We start from the raw sequence: 15,880 nt of genomic DNA on the forward strand, positions 1-15,880 counted from the left end.
CCCTTCCCCCTTCATTTAATGATTTAAAAGAATTTTCCCTAATCACTTCACATTTGTATGTTGTCCTCACTTACTGTTTTTCCAGTTTGTTTAGTGTTAATCATAGGAGTACATGAGATGAAAAATCAAATAATACATGAGTTATATTATGAAATGGTGGAAATTTGCATATCTGACAGCTAGATATAATTTTGTTTTGATTCATTATATAAAATAGATTCATTGAAACTTTTGTTTTTTAATTTGAATAAAAAATATTTTCAATGATTAAAAATAAAATTTTATAATTTAATTTTAAAAGATTATTGTTTAGTGCTTTGTATTACTAATTATACTATCCTCACTATTTTAATATTCTTTTAGTGTCTGCATGCAAAAGAGTTAATTATACACATTAAAATCATATTATTATTCTTAGTACAGGAGTATGATTGCTGCTATTTTTTTGTTTTTTATTTGATATGTAAAACTAGAAGTTATTTTTTTAAAAACTCTATTTTAGATGGAACGATTAGATGATTCCTCAAACTTGTTTTTATGAAAACTTATTGGTATAAGTGTTTTTATAATAACCCATTTATAATTTAATTACGGAAAAATAAACAATAGGTATTGATTCAGAGTAGAATGCTAAAATGTCAGCAAGCTTTGATACTTTCTCTACTCCAGATATTTTAAACCCTTAAATTGTGAAAAAGACAACTATTATTTTTTGTACTTCAATATACTATGTCCAGGATATATAAGTAGGATTTTGCAACTAGATTTACATTAATGCACATTTCTACAGAAATTATTTGTTGAACCAAGTACAGAGATTTTGTTTCTAGGTTGAATATGTTTGCATTTTATATTATATAGAGGATTTCATCCTCTCATTAATTTTATGAACTCAAATATATATATATATATATATATATATATATATATATATATATATATAGCGTCTGATATTCTGACACTGTGCTAGGTGCTGGGTACAAAAAGGTTAATAAATACAGGCATACCTGAGAGATATTTTTGGTTTGGTTCCAGAATACCTCAATTAAGTGAATATCGAAATAGCAAGTCACACAAATGTTTTGGTTTTCAGTGCATATAAAAGTTATGTTTACACTATACTGTAATCTGTTAAGTGTGCAATAGTATCATATCTGCACATACCTTAATTAAATACAGGATTTCAGTTCTCTTGCTGTTTCCATCATATCTTCAGTTACTTCCTCTACTGAACTGTTGAATCTCACAATGTCATCCATGAGGGTTGGGATCAACTTTTTCCAAATTTCTGTTAATGTTGACATTTTGACCTCTTCCCATACATCATGAATGTACTTACTGGCATCTAGAATGGTAATTTTTTCCAAGAAGGTTTTCAATTTACTTTGCTCAAATCCAAGAGTGGAATTACTACTTCTGTGGCAGCTATAGCCTTAAGAAATGCATTTGTTAAATGATAAGACTTGAGTCAAAATTACCCTTGGATCCATGGGTTGCATCAAAACAACATTTAATCTTGTTGTACATCTTTATCAGTACTTTTGGGTGACCAGGTGCATTGTCAGCAGCATTTTGAAATAAATCTTTTTTTATTTTTTATTTTTTTATGAGCAGTAGGTCTCAACAGTGTGCTTAATATATTCAGTAGACCATGTTGTGAACAGGTGTCCTATTATCCAGGCTTTGTTGTTCCATTTATATAGCTTAGACAGAGTAGATTTAGCTTACTTCTTAAGGGCTTTATGATTTTTCAGAATGGTAAATGAGCATGGCTTCAACTTAAAGTCACCAGCTGCATTATCTTCCAATAAAAGTGTCAGCCTGTCCTTTGAAACTTGGAAGACAGGTGTTGACTACCGGTCTCCTGTCTAGTTATGAAAGTCCTAGATCTTCTTCCAAAATAAGGCTGTTTTATCTACATTGAAAATATGTTGTTTATTGAAGCTACATCATTAATTATATTAGCTAGATCTTCTGGACAACTTGCTAAAGCTTCTACATCAGCACTTCCTTCTTCACCTTGCACTTTTATGTTATGGAGATTGCTGTTTTCCTTACACCTCGTGAACCAAACTCTGCTACATGCAAGCTTTTCTTCTGCAGCTTCCTTGCCTCTCTCAGCCTTCATAGATTTGGGAATTCTTACACAGCCTGGAGAAGGAAACTCTGCCTGCAAGGAGAAAATTTTACAAGTTGACTGGGCCCTGGACACCCAAGATATCCAGGTTAAAGGTGTTTGAGCATGTTGGGTTTTTAAAAAATAGTTCTTAAACACACTTTACACAATAATTAATCATCTGTAGACAGTCCTGACAACAGTGGAAATGAGTGTTCTTATGAATTTTACCCTTTATCAGAGGGTAAACTTTGAATAAAGCTTTGTATTCAAGAAGGCAAGCTAGTCCTTGATATTTTCCAGTGAAATTTCCTCACTCTTAGTCGTAGATGCCATGGTTCTTGGACCAATAGTTTCATGGAACTGTGGTATTACCACCTTTTTGATCAGCAGTATAGATGGTGGCTTTCACAATAAAACATTGCTTGATCTTAAATTCTTATTTCACTAATACTTACACCTCATAAGGCATTTTCAGAAATATTAGATTTCTTGAGCCTACCAACTCTGCAAGGATTGTAGGACAAATAATATCATTACACTGGGTGGACAAACAGAAGTTCACAGAAATAACTTATACAGTGTTATCCAGCTAGTTGGTGCCATAGTTGAATTTGAATTCAGTTAAGTGCCTTGTATCATAATGCTTTCAATTTGTTGAATCAGAGTTTCAAAAGAGGAAAATAAAAATTTCTTATGTAGATCCATATTTAATGATTCAACATACATGCTATCTACCACTTTAGGATTGCCAAGTAAAATACAGCACACCCAGTTCAATTTGAATTTTAGATAAAAACAACAGATGCTTTTTAGTATAAATACAGGGGTGGGCAAAAGTTGATTCACAGTTGTTCATATGGAAAATAAGAAATAATTAATAAATAACAATGTAAGAATAAACTCTGTTTCATGTCCTCACAACGGTAAACCTACTTTTGCTCACCCTTGTATATCCATGCAATGTTTGTATTTTCATTTGCTAAACCTGGCACCGTATATTACTTCAGGGGGCGGGGAGGTGTCTTTTCCTAATTCTCATTTCCCCCAACTGAGGAGGCTCTGATCTTGAATTTCAGCATTTTGGTTTTCTCTATGGTTCTTTGCACTTTACTTCACTTGTTTTTAAAACTGACTTTTCATTTCTATGAGACTGAAAGCTCTCCTGGATTAGAGGTATTTAGTTTTCAGCATTTCAGTGCTTTACCCACTGAATGAATGAATCCTTACATCTATTGCCCTGCTGAGCCATATTATAGCCTGAGGCAAAAATTTTAAAATGTGTGTTCTTGTATCTACTTATTAAAATCTCCTCTCATATTCTGTATCAAATAGAAAAAAATAAAAGTCTATAGTTAAAAAATATGATATATAAAGCACATCAACCACTCTGTTGGACACTATTATCAGCACCAATAAACCCTGTTGGCGAACAGACTCATGGCCTGGGAGGTAGCTGCCCGCTGATGGAAATGGTGGTGCCTGTTGTACAATAATGCAGGGTCATAAAACAAAGAGGAATGACCCATCTTTGTTTAAAATTTATGTTTTGTTTATCATTGATTTGTTCATTAATTTTTATTCTTTAATATATTGCACTAAATTGTCTTGATTACTAAGTTTTGTTAGCTTTTTAAATCTTGTGCTTCTGGTTAAATCTTTGGGGGATTGCAAGAAGTTATTTTATTTTGGTATCTACTTATTTTTTTTATATCTTAGTCCCCTATATATTCAGGTTCATGGATGACCTTGAATATAAAATCTGTAGAACTCAAAGTCTAATCTTTTTTTTTATAGATAAATTGATCACAGTGGCAAAGTTGAGAGTAGAATTTCTTGCTCATTGTGGTTTCTGCGGGCCATTTAGGCTTCCCTGTGGAAAAATGTAGCATTTAAGTCCTTTTTTTTTAACCTTTAACATTAAGGTCCAAAGAATAAACACTGTCATTGGAGCATATTGTCTTCATTATTGTAGGAATTAATGCATATTGCTTATCTCTGGATCACTTATTTTAAAATTCTGCCAGGTTTTTCACAGAGGAAAAAATGTGAAAAACATAGGTATCCTTATTTAAAGTGCCTTTCTGTTTTGTAAAATAGATTGGTTTTGATTTTTATGGGTAACATTGGAGGCTAGGTCATAGTTACATTCTCAAAAAGTTCCACTATTGTAATTATCTGTCTAAGTAAACTTTCTTCTAGGTGTCTATAGATGGCTGTTCTTCCTAGGATTGCCCTCTTGACTTCTGATTTGGGAATTAAGATTTTGATAGAAACCTTATCTCACCTTCCTGTGTAGCTTGCTTCATTAGAGCTGATGAAGTAAGATCCACAGCAAATTCAGAACTCTGGAGATATGACAGACAACCTGGTACAAATCTTTTAGGAGACAAGCTGAAGAGTTTGATTGACAGGTTGTCTTGTAATTTAGTGAAGCAAAGAGAATTTTCTTATTAACCAATGAGACAGATGGGCTCAAGTTTGAAGGGCTTAGTTTAGTTCTGCTTATATTTGGATGACTCTTTGTCCTTTTTATAGTAAGTAAAGCAAGCAGATAGACTAGAGTTTGTCCAATATGAGTTTTGAGACAACTAGTATGTAAATTACGATACTTGATGCTCTCATTTGAAGAAAGTTCAAAGATTTAGAAAGGAAAAACAAAGGATTCTACACTGAGGACTTCAGCAAACTATTATGCCAAAATTATAGGCCTCACAAAAGAACCTATGGTATGTTATTTAATCAAGCAACCAGAGAAGGGCAAGTTTGGTTAATATAGCAGCCATAAGGAATGAGGGGCCTACATAAAAACTAAGGTTGTCAGATTCATCAATATGCTAAAATAAAACTATTGTATGGAAAGTTGTTGGGGAAAAGATAGTTTTGTAACATCACAGATTATTGATTGTGAAGGGCAAAAACTACCTTTACTATGGTGAAATCCAGCAGACATCACCTCAATCAAGTGATCAATCATTACCATCAATAATGGGGAAAATGGACATTATGTGTCTTCAGATGTGATCCTGTGGATATTACAGCATCTCCTATAGTCTTATTGTCAAAGAAAAAGCTTACTATGAATTTAATTACAAAGCAGTAATCAGTCACATGGAGATTATGGGACATCCTATAAGACAATTGGCCCTAACTGCTTTGGCTCAGTGGATAGAGCGTCGGCCTATGGACTGAAGGGTCCCAGGTTCGATTCCGGTCAAGGACATGTACCTTGGTTGCGGGCACATCCCCAGTAGGAGGTGTGCAGGAGGCAGCTGGTCGATGTTTCTCTCTCATCGATGTTTCTAACTCTCTATTCCTCTCCCTTGCTCTCTGTAATAAAATATATTTAAAAAAAAAAGACAATTGATGTGGAATCTTAAAATATGTCAATATGATGAGAAGCAAAGCAAAGGTTAAAGGACCATGACAATTAAATGGAATGCATGATCCTTCATTGGACAGGGGGCAAAAAGGTATTAAGAACATATTGGGACAAGTGGAGATTGTATAAGAGAAAAATGTATCAAAATTAAATTTCTTGGGTATAATAGTAATGTTGTGACTTAATAGGAAGATGTTCTAGTTCTTAGGAAATATATTTTTAAGTATTTATTAAAAATTATATGTTTGAAACTTATTTTCAGATGATTCTGCAAAGAAAAACAATGTGTTTTGGACAGCAATACAGCAAATGTGGTGAAATATTAACAATTATTAAATCTATGTAAAAGGTTTACAGGTATACCTTTCTTTTTGTTTTTCTTTTCAGTATGTTTGGGGAAATTTTCAAAATTAAAAGTTAAAAACAACCAAGTAAGTATCAGATCCCTAACTCTATACAAGATTGAAAGTTAAGGGGCATAGGATCCAGGGAAATCTCCCAAGAATTCTCTGTCAATGGTTTTCTCTCTCTAATACCTTGGACTTAGGAGCAGGAAAAAAAAATCAAGGTAAAAAGGAATATTTTTAAAACATGAGCCACATGGTACATAAGAAAACTCTTAGAGAACGTAGGCTATCTTAAAGTTAGGGCCAATCTTTCCTATTCATAATAAAGTAATGGATAATGAACTTGAACTTAGTATGAAAAGGAATGGATGTGACTTCCAGAAAGTATAGAGTTTGGGCTGCGATATGAGGGTTGGTGTTTGGAATGCTAAGCTGCAGCCACTGTCATGGACTGTCTAAAGAGATTCATGTGTCTAAGGTAGCAAATGAAGCTAGGACTTGAGCCCAGCTCTTTTATGCTTAACACATGCTTAACACACGTAAAAGTGGAGACCGAGGAATATAAATGGGTGAGACATCAAAATAATGAGAAATCGAGTACCAGTTAGAAACTATCTTTGAAGGAAAAAATTGGTAGCTAAGTCATTCTTCAAATGGCAGTTTATCTTAATGTTTATATGTAAAGATGTTTGATCATTTATTTAGTTGTGCTATTTTGACTTTAATAAAAGTCTCCTTTTCCTCCATAAAAGCCCATAGTATGTACATTGTTAAATGACTTACCCAAGGCTCAGCTCCATTCTGCATGGTGGTGACATGGTTGATTTGAGCCTATGTCATCAGACTCAGCAGTCCTTTATTTCATTATGTTTCTGACACACCTCCCACAGATAATTCCTTAGGAGGTTTAAATGATATCATGCATATGAAAAGGCTAGAGAAATTAAAGGGTTTACTCCATACATAATTCAGGTATTTTTAAAATTGAAGGTATTTTTACTTTGAAGGCCATAAGGACAAGTCAGATATAGTTCCTACCCTCAGGGAATTTACAGGGAATTGAATCAGATATGTATATCAATCACTGTCATACTATAAGCTACACTATGTTATGTGCCACAAAATAGTAGTGGGAAGAGAACAGGTTTGCAAGTCACACAAGTAGAACCATAGCATTTGCCATGTACTGTGCAGCCTTGACAAAGTGACCCAAGTCTTGGTTTTATCATGAGGAAAGTGCGAAACCCTGCTTTGCTCAGGAATCATGAGGAGTGATACTGTCTTAACAGCACAGTGACTGACACAAAGTTAGCATTGCATAGGTAATAATGATATTGTTGTGACCTATTTTTATTTGGCTCAATATTCTATATTTTCCCCATCACCAATAGCACCATTTGGTGGCTGCCATCAGAATTATATATGATAATGTTGAGGATCAACTCATTGACCTGTTGTACTAGTACCCTTTGAGACCTTTATGAGGTATTAATCTGTAATCTTTGGATGCATTTATTTATCTTTTCTGTATTATATTTGGTTTGTTTTCAGTTTTTGGTTATTATGAGCTGTTGATATGACTATTCTTTTTTAAAAAATATGTTTTTACTAGAGGCCCAGTGCACAAAATAGTGCATGTGTAGGGTCCCTAGTGGCTGCCGGCTGCTGCCGGGGCCTGCCTTCATTTCGCACCACCCCCTGGTGGTCAGCGCACGTCATAGTGAACCATTGAACTCCTGGTCGGTCGAAATATATATATATATATATATATATATATATATATATATATATATAGATCGATTTTGAGAGAGAGAGAGAGAAATATCAATTGGCTGCCTCTTCTCACCCTCTACTGGGAGTCAGGCCTGCAATCTAGGCATGTGTGCTGACCAGGAATTAAACGATTGACCATTTGGTGCATGGGATAATGTTCAACCGACTGAGCTACACTGGCTGGGCTGACTGTTCTTTATACATATGTCTCAAGCACATGCACAAAAGGTTTTTGAGGGCATAGACCTAGGATTGGAACAGTCGTAAAATGCCAAACTTTTCCAAAGTAGTCAAATAAATTTATACTCAAAACAGCAGTGGATGAGCATCCCTTTGTCCCATATTCTCACAGATGCTTGTGAAACCTCCTTCATCATTATTACTCAAGAAATCTCATTGTAGTTTTAATTTGCATTTCCCAGATTAGATAGCATGCTTTTCAATTTATTTAAGCCTTTTTAAAATGTCTTACAATTTCATAATTTTCCTCAGCAAGAGATAGTACATATTTTGTTAAATATTCTTAGACATGGTATTTCTATTGTAAGTGATATTTCAAAAATATTTTTCTAACTTTTGCTGGTATGTAGAAATGTAACTTTTTAATGTTAATTTTTGTATCTGACAACTTTGTTATTCTCTTATTAATTTAGTTGTAGATTCTTTGGGGTTTTCTACATAGACAATCACAACATTTGTAAATGCTAACAGTTTTGTTTCTTAATTGTTATATATCTCTTCTTGCTTTAGGCCACTTTATTAGATTCTTACAAGTTTAGAATTTCTGTATTTTTCTGTTGAGAATGTTTTATTATTCTGTCATGACCTTTTTCTCTATTAATGCTTTTGACTTCACATGTCTTTTGTTTGATATTAATATAGCACATTGGCTTTCTTTTAAAGAGTTTAATATTAGCTGCAGAGTTCAATCCATTTGCATTTATGTGATTTCTAACATTGGATTTTTTGAACCAAGTTATTATTTTTTAAATTTATTTAACTCTCCTAACTTCCCCGCTCCTCTCCCATTTTCTCTTACCTTCTTTTGGATTCACTAGCATTTTTTTTAAAATCTATTTGGAAGTTATGTGCTCTGTGTTGGTTCTTTTAATAGTTACCTCACTATTTTAATATACATACTTAACAGAATATAAAGGTAATTAATATGTATTTTTTTTTTGTCAAACTTACCTTTCCTCTTTCCCATTAGTAATTATTATTGTTTTATACAATTGATGTTTATTTAGGTTTACCCATATACCTTATGAGTATTTTTGTTTACCATTTCTTCTTTCATTTCTGTCCTTACATCTGAGATCATTTTTCCTTCCTCCTCCATGGTGTTCATTATAATATCCTTTAGTGAGAGGCTCATTCTGTTTTTGTTCTTTTGAGTATGCTGTTACTTTATTCTTTTGGGAGACAGTGTGACTGAGTATGAAATTATGGTTTATAAGTTAGTTTCTTTCCTGCCAATGAAGATGTTTTAGTGTCTTTTAGCATTGTTTATTGCAGTTAAAAAGTTATTGTGAGTCTAATTGATATTTCTTTATAGATGATCAGTCTTTACTTTCAGGCAGATTATAACATCTCTTTATCTTAATATAATGTGGTTTTATGATGTGTTGAGTGAGGTGTGAATTTCTTTTTATTATGCGTGTAACTTATTGGACTCTTCAGATCTGCAGATTGGTTTTCATCAGTTCTCAATAATCTTTGCCATTATCTCTTTGGAAATTTTAACTTACTCATATGCTGTGTGTTCTGATTACATATATGTTGTTTTCTTATATTTAACTCCTACTTATTATCTCATTACCTTTTCATCATATTTTTCATCTCTTTGATTATTTCCTCAGATAGATCTTAAACTACTTGGTCTTGATATTGACTGTTTCTAAATTATAAAATATATAGTGAAGGCAATTGATATTTAGAACTATGTTCTATAAGAAATTGAGTCATTAAAATAAATTAATTTGCTCTTCTCTCCATGGCTTATTCCAGTAGCATAATCACACCATCCTATGGAAAATGAATATGTGGATTGATATTTACATTTATTGTATCTAAAAATTATTTCCCACTTTCATAAAAATGCCCTGTATCACTTCTTAATTTGAAAAACAAATCAAGTGCTTTTATTTTCTAAAATATATATTAATAATTTTAGATGGAATCAAGGCTAACCTTAAGGTTTTACCTTTTATTTAGCTGTCATCCATATCAAATTCTTCTAATGTGAGTTTAAAAGAAACTTTTTTATTTTTAAAAGTGCTCCTCCAGCTGGTGGTGAACTTTATACATTTTCTCTACATCTTTTTTTCTTTTACTTTTCAATAAGAAATTTCAGTGATTATTTTATAGGAAAGTGTCTGTATGTCAAATAATGTCTTAGTCATTTATGTGAAAGTAAATATATTACAATTATTCTCTCTATTTGATTCACTATCGTGACACCAATGAACCTTAATCATTTTATTAATATTGAAAGCACTTATTTGAATTTGAGTTGCTGAATTATTTAATATTACTTTTAAAAATTTAATTACATTTCAAGAAGACACAAAATGAACAAAACAGAAAGGTCCTTTAAAGGGAAATTAAAACCATGGTCATAGATTTTATTTTATGGAAAGTTCTTTTAAAATGGAGAAAAAAACTCTAAAATAACTGCACTATAATGACACATTAATAAAAGTTATATAAAAATGTATATATATATATATATATATATATATATATATATATTACATAAAAACAGAGTAAGCCTTTAAAACATGTAAATAGTTCAATTACCCCCAAAGATGAGTATCTATAAAATCTCTATAAAAATAAATGTAAGATATAATTTGATAAATTAATGCATATTTACATTTTAATTTTGGAAAGAATTGTAATTTTTTCCATTTTTCTGTGAAGAAAGGTAATCAAAATTATGTTCCTGCCAATTTTCTCTTAACAAAATACTTTTAATTGACTGTCTATGGTGGAAAAGAGGGGGTGTAGCAGGTAAGAGAGGAGGGTGCTGCTGCATTAGCAGAATTTTATTCTGTTCCAACTTCATGCTGGATATGACAAACCTGAGTTCTTATTGTTTTTCTGGTCTTTGACAAGATTTCATGATCTTTTTCTGCTTGAATTTGCCTGGTTTCCAGCTTTCACTACCAGTGTGTCCACCCCAGGACACAGGTTTTCTGAATTTATATCTTCTCTTGGGGAATTTTAGATAGTTTTGGAGGTGAGAGGAGTGACTGACTCTCCAAAAGTCTTCTAGATCTTTGGTTGATGGCATCACCCTGATGGCCTAAGTCTTTAAGACTTTTGAAGCTTAAAAACCAGGTCATTGCAACTCAAAAGCCTTGGTTTATTAAACTCAAGGAAGAGTCCGAATCTTATTTCCCTAAAATTCATCTAAAACAGTGAGGTTAATTCCTACCTCTTAGATGAGGGCATGAGTCATGGCATACTAGGACCTGCGTTAGGAGGGAGAAACTCCCATTATGTCCCTTTACAGTGATAATGAAATAGGAAGTTACCCCAGAGTAATTTTAGAGGCCATGAATTAAAACAATCCTCATTTAAATATGGGGATTTACAAATATTTTTGTGCCAAAGAGGTGATAAGTTAATTCAAATTTTAGGATAGTTACTTTGGTGATAAGAGGTTTAATAGCCTGTGCATAATTCTGTGCATTTCTCTGTCTTGATAAGTGATTGTTTCTGAATTGTAAAGATTTATTTTTTTAGACAACAGAGATGTAGTGCTATATTCTGTAAGGGTTCTTTTTCCATCCTTTAAAAACGGCCTTTGGAAACTCACCGAGGCACCAGAAGTTCTGATTTCAAATAACTGTTGAAAACTCACCTCCCTGTTGTATAGAATAATTATCTTTACCCGATAATCCACTTTCTTTATTTGCAGAACTGGGGCTAAACATATCATCTGTTTTATATCCTTGACTCCCCCACAGTAATATACATTGTGAGACACTTTCTTAACATTTGTGAAAGTAAATGAAGGAAATTGATGAGTTAGCATGTGTTTAGTTTGGTGGGGAGATACAGTGGAACTTGTGTTGACCTATCTGATGTTGGATTACACAAACTGAGTTCGGTCTAGCTCTTAACAGTTCTGAGAAAGGGGTCTGAGATGTTGGTGTAGTGAAGAATAGAGTTCTGAATTTTGCCACATGATCCCTACTCATTTGCTTTTGTTATTAAGTTAATTATTTTGTTCTTGATGTTTTTATTCTACAAGTACTTCTTAATTCACAATGACAGAAGTAGAAAATGATGTGTTAAGTAAACTTCATGCATACATTTAAAATCACTAAGTATGTTCCTCAATTCATTATTGGCAAGTGCCATAAACTAGATTAATAAAGCAACTGTTTTCTCTAAAGCCATTAATTTATTGGTTCTGATGGGTTTGGATTAAAGCTGCATAATTCTAAAAGAATACATTTAAAATGTTATGCTTCTCTATTGCATTTGCATTATTAAATATAAAAAAGTTTGCAAAATTATCCGTCTGTGAGTCTCAATAAATTACTTGGATATTAAACATGTTTATTTTCAATATATATGGAGATTCAGAGTCATGAGCTCCATTTTACTAGTTTCTCCAGCTACCATAGGCCAACTAAAAGATTTTGTCAGTTTCATTCCTATTATGATTTAATTTAGTTGGAGAATTTCAGTAGATTATATGTGTTAAAGAAGTTTCTGATAAGAAAAAGTATGCAAAATCTACAAGACACACAATATAAGCAATATTTATGGAATAGTTTAAAATATATTGGCAGTACAGAATTACTAGGTACAGTTTTTTGCCTACAGCAGTTGACTATCAAGTGATTAGAAATGTTGGAATGATTGGTATATCTTTGAAAGAAAAATCTGCAAAAGTCTATATCTACCCTTGGCAAGTTGCCAAATCTGTGTTATTATGGCATTTTAATATAATTTTATTCTTATATCCAATTTTTTATTTTTTTTGCTGTGGGAAATTGCTTTCTTCAGTTGATAAATGACTAAATGAGGGCATTTTTATGTTAGAAATAATTTCTAGTATAGTTGTACTGGTTCACGAAAGGACATAAATATAAGCCCAAATGATTTAACATTTATCACATCATTTTAGGTTCATATAGGATTAGCTCAATAAACACCTTTTAAGAATCACCTTCCTCCAGATAGTCATTGGGATGTAAAGTACAGCAAAGGGAATATAGTTGATAGTATTGTAATAACTATGAATGGTGCCAGGTGGGTACTGCAATATTGGAGGGAACACTTTAAGTATATGGTTTTCTAACCACTATGCTCTACATCTGAAACGAAAACAAAATAATACTTATTTTATTGGATATAAAGAAATCATAAAAATATAAGTAAGACTAACTCATCAAAAAATGAAAAAGCAACACATTAACTCAATGAAAAAGGCTGGATTGTTCTAATCAATAAACTCTACAAGAATAGTTTATTCTTAGCTAATACATGTTATGTCTCCCATTTATTAGCAACAACAAAAAACATTCTTTGTAAAAATTTGATTTTCTTAGAGAAATACAATCTTTAAAATAAAAGAATCACTTTCCCTAAAAACACGTACTACATTGACTCTTAGAGGGCATTAGAGTAAAACTGAATGTGCTAGATTACAGCAATCTGATGCCGTAGACAGTTTCCTACTTTGTTTGAGAAATGGTTCAAATTTAAGAAACTTTCATTTAACTTTGATTCTTTTTAATTTGGTCTAAGTGTGTCGGAAATAGCAAAGAATGATAGAACCAAAGAAAGGTTTCCAGGGTTATCAGGCATCCTTAGTTCTGCTATCGGGTTAGAAACATTGGTTGCTTTCTACTTTTTAATAGCTGTAGATGAAGAAATGTTGTAACATCTCTCTATAATTTTTAAATCATAAGTTCTTTCCATTAGCTCAGGTTTCTTAAAAATCAAGATCTCTTTATCTGTTTCCTGGGACATAAATTAAAGAATTAAGCATGTGAGTTGTATTTTTTCTGCCAAAATGAAGTCTTCTCCAACATTCACATGGAGAAAAATTGCAGAAGCTCTCACAGGCAGGATGAGTACCCATCTAAGAAAGCAGCCGCACTTCTTTTTTTCCCCCATGAAGGAATGCAAAGTAACAGGAGACCAGTAGAAACACCTTCACTTCATTTAAGGGGGTCAGTGAAGATTTGTTTTAGTGACTTTGTTAGAGTGTCCTGGGCTTCAAAATATACTTAAACAGTCACATAAATAAATGAGAATGGAGTTATTTTAGATGTTGATGTTGGTAAAGGCAGAGCAGGAGAGAGCAGGGTAGAGTCAGGAGACTACTTCATTGTATGAAGTGTGGACATAAACAGATGCCTGGAGTTGCACTGGGTTCAGATTCTTTATAAAATACTGCAGCAATGAATAAATACAGCAATAGCATGTCTGTTTGTTTTAAAATGTATATGTGAATACTGTTCTTCTGATAAAATACATTATTAGCCCACATTCATTTGTTGAAGAACATATTTATTATCTTAATAATCCTACCCGATGGTACGTCATAAATTTATTGTTTAAGCATTGAAATTCATCATGTAAGGACTTTTTACAGTTTAAAAGAAATCTTTTTCTTCTTATGTTTTTTTTCTGTTTCCAATTTCTGTTTCCAATTAGTTTTTGAACACAATGACTAGTATTATTTATTAGTATTACTTATGTAGGCTCCAGGGGTAAAAACAGTTCAGAAAATTGATATTCGTTTGTAAACAAACGGCAGTGTTGGGCAGAGGGGCCCTTGTGGTGCCAGTGCACTGCTGTTTTGAGTAGGAGCATCTAGAAATTCAAGCCCAACTGATTTACCATTTACTGTATCATTTGTATCATTTTGGGTCTGTACAGATTTAGCTCATTAAACACCTTTTCAGAATCTCCTTTTGCCGGAAGTAGAGTGGGAAAAATTCCCAAAACAGTCTTTGAAAAATTACTGTTTGCAAAAAAAGATGATAGGGGAAGCAAAACATTGAATTCAAAGTAATTATAATTAAAGTGTAGCCTCTTGTAGTTTCTAAAGCACCAGTGCAAAAATGATAAGACAAGAGGAAGAGAATATTTTAAATGTAGACAAATTAATGCCAATTAAAGTGGGTTAGAATTAATGCCCACTTTGTATTATTGTGTTTGTATATGCTTGTCGTATTACACACCCTGCTAGCACTTTTAACGTAGGCTTTTATATGCCAGGGATTTAAAGGTAAGTGTAATAGTCCCAACTCTGAAGGAATTCACATTTTAATAGGAGAAACAAACTTTTAAAGAAATAATGAAAGTGCATGAAGTAAAAATGTAAAGTTATATTAGAGCTACACCATTGGGCAGGTGAGTCAGCTCAGCCTGGGGTGAGAGTGCTGGAGTCCGAAATGCTTCCTAGAGGTGGGAGGCCTGGACGCGAAGTGCTTTATGGAGGTGGAATGTCATACAGAATGAGGGAGATTTTCCCACGTGGACCCTGGTGGAACGCAGTACCCATGTGTGTAGGCCTGGAGGCATAAAAGAACACATAATCTTAGATGAAAGAGTAGAAAGTGATTATGGAGAAGCAAACAATGTTTGAGTAGTTCATGTAGTTACTTGGGTGCCATCTTGAAGTTTTTGTAAAGACCTTCAGAGATTCCTTATTTTCTTCAGATTAACTAGGGCTGTAACCTGATTAGATCTGTTTTTAGAAATAGAATTTGGCCTGGCTGGAGGGCTCAGTTGGTGGGAGCATCATCCTGTACTCCAAAAGGTTGCGGGCTCGATTCCCATACCTAGGTTGTGGGTTTGATCCCGGTTGGGCCATGTATGGAAGGCAACCAATATTTCTTAATTTCTCTCTAAAAACCAATAAACATATCTTTGGGTGAGGATAGGAAAAAAAATTTTATAAGTGTATGGAAAGAGAAAGGTGACTAGAAAGAGAAAGACCAATGCCCTTTTATCATTGGAAAAAAAATTGATTTGGCCCCTATAATGGCTTGAGTGAGGTTTGAGGTCCTGAGGTTACAAAGCAAGGAAAACCTTTCATGGCCCTGCTCACAGGATAGCAAGCACACAGACATTACAACAAATCAGAATATAGTGTGGAAAGGTCTAGAGAGTCATAGCAGTTGTTCTGACAAAAGAAAAGAAATGTGAGAAACTGCCAGGTCTGTGTGTGTGTCACAGGTAGTAGGTCAGGGGAGGGAATACAAGGATGGCTTATATGAAAAGGTA

At 33.1% G+C, this 15,880-nt stretch overlaps 1 protein-coding gene and 1 long non-coding RNA gene across 2 annotated transcripts in view; both read left to right on the forward strand.

The window, feature by feature from the left end:
• FBXL17 (F-box and leucine rich repeat protein 17) overlaps positions 1–15,880 on the forward strand; it is a 445,268-nt gene that overhangs the window by 175,389 nt on the left and 253,999 nt on the right. The window lies entirely within an intron of this gene.
• LOC111824913 lies at positions 2,013–5,858 on the forward strand. The gene is made up of 2 exons (XR_002827971.1): positions 2,013–2,232; positions 5,761–5,858. It is a non-coding gene; the product is annotated as an uncharacterized LOC111824913 (long non-coding RNA).

This window comes from Myotis lucifugus, unplaced genomic scaffold (genome assembly GCF_000147115.1).
Source record: "Myotis lucifugus unplaced genomic scaffold, Myoluc2.0 scaffold_0, whole genome shotgun sequence".
Lineage (NCBI taxonomy): Eukaryota > Metazoa > Chordata > Mammalia > Chiroptera > Vespertilionidae > Myotis > Myotis lucifugus.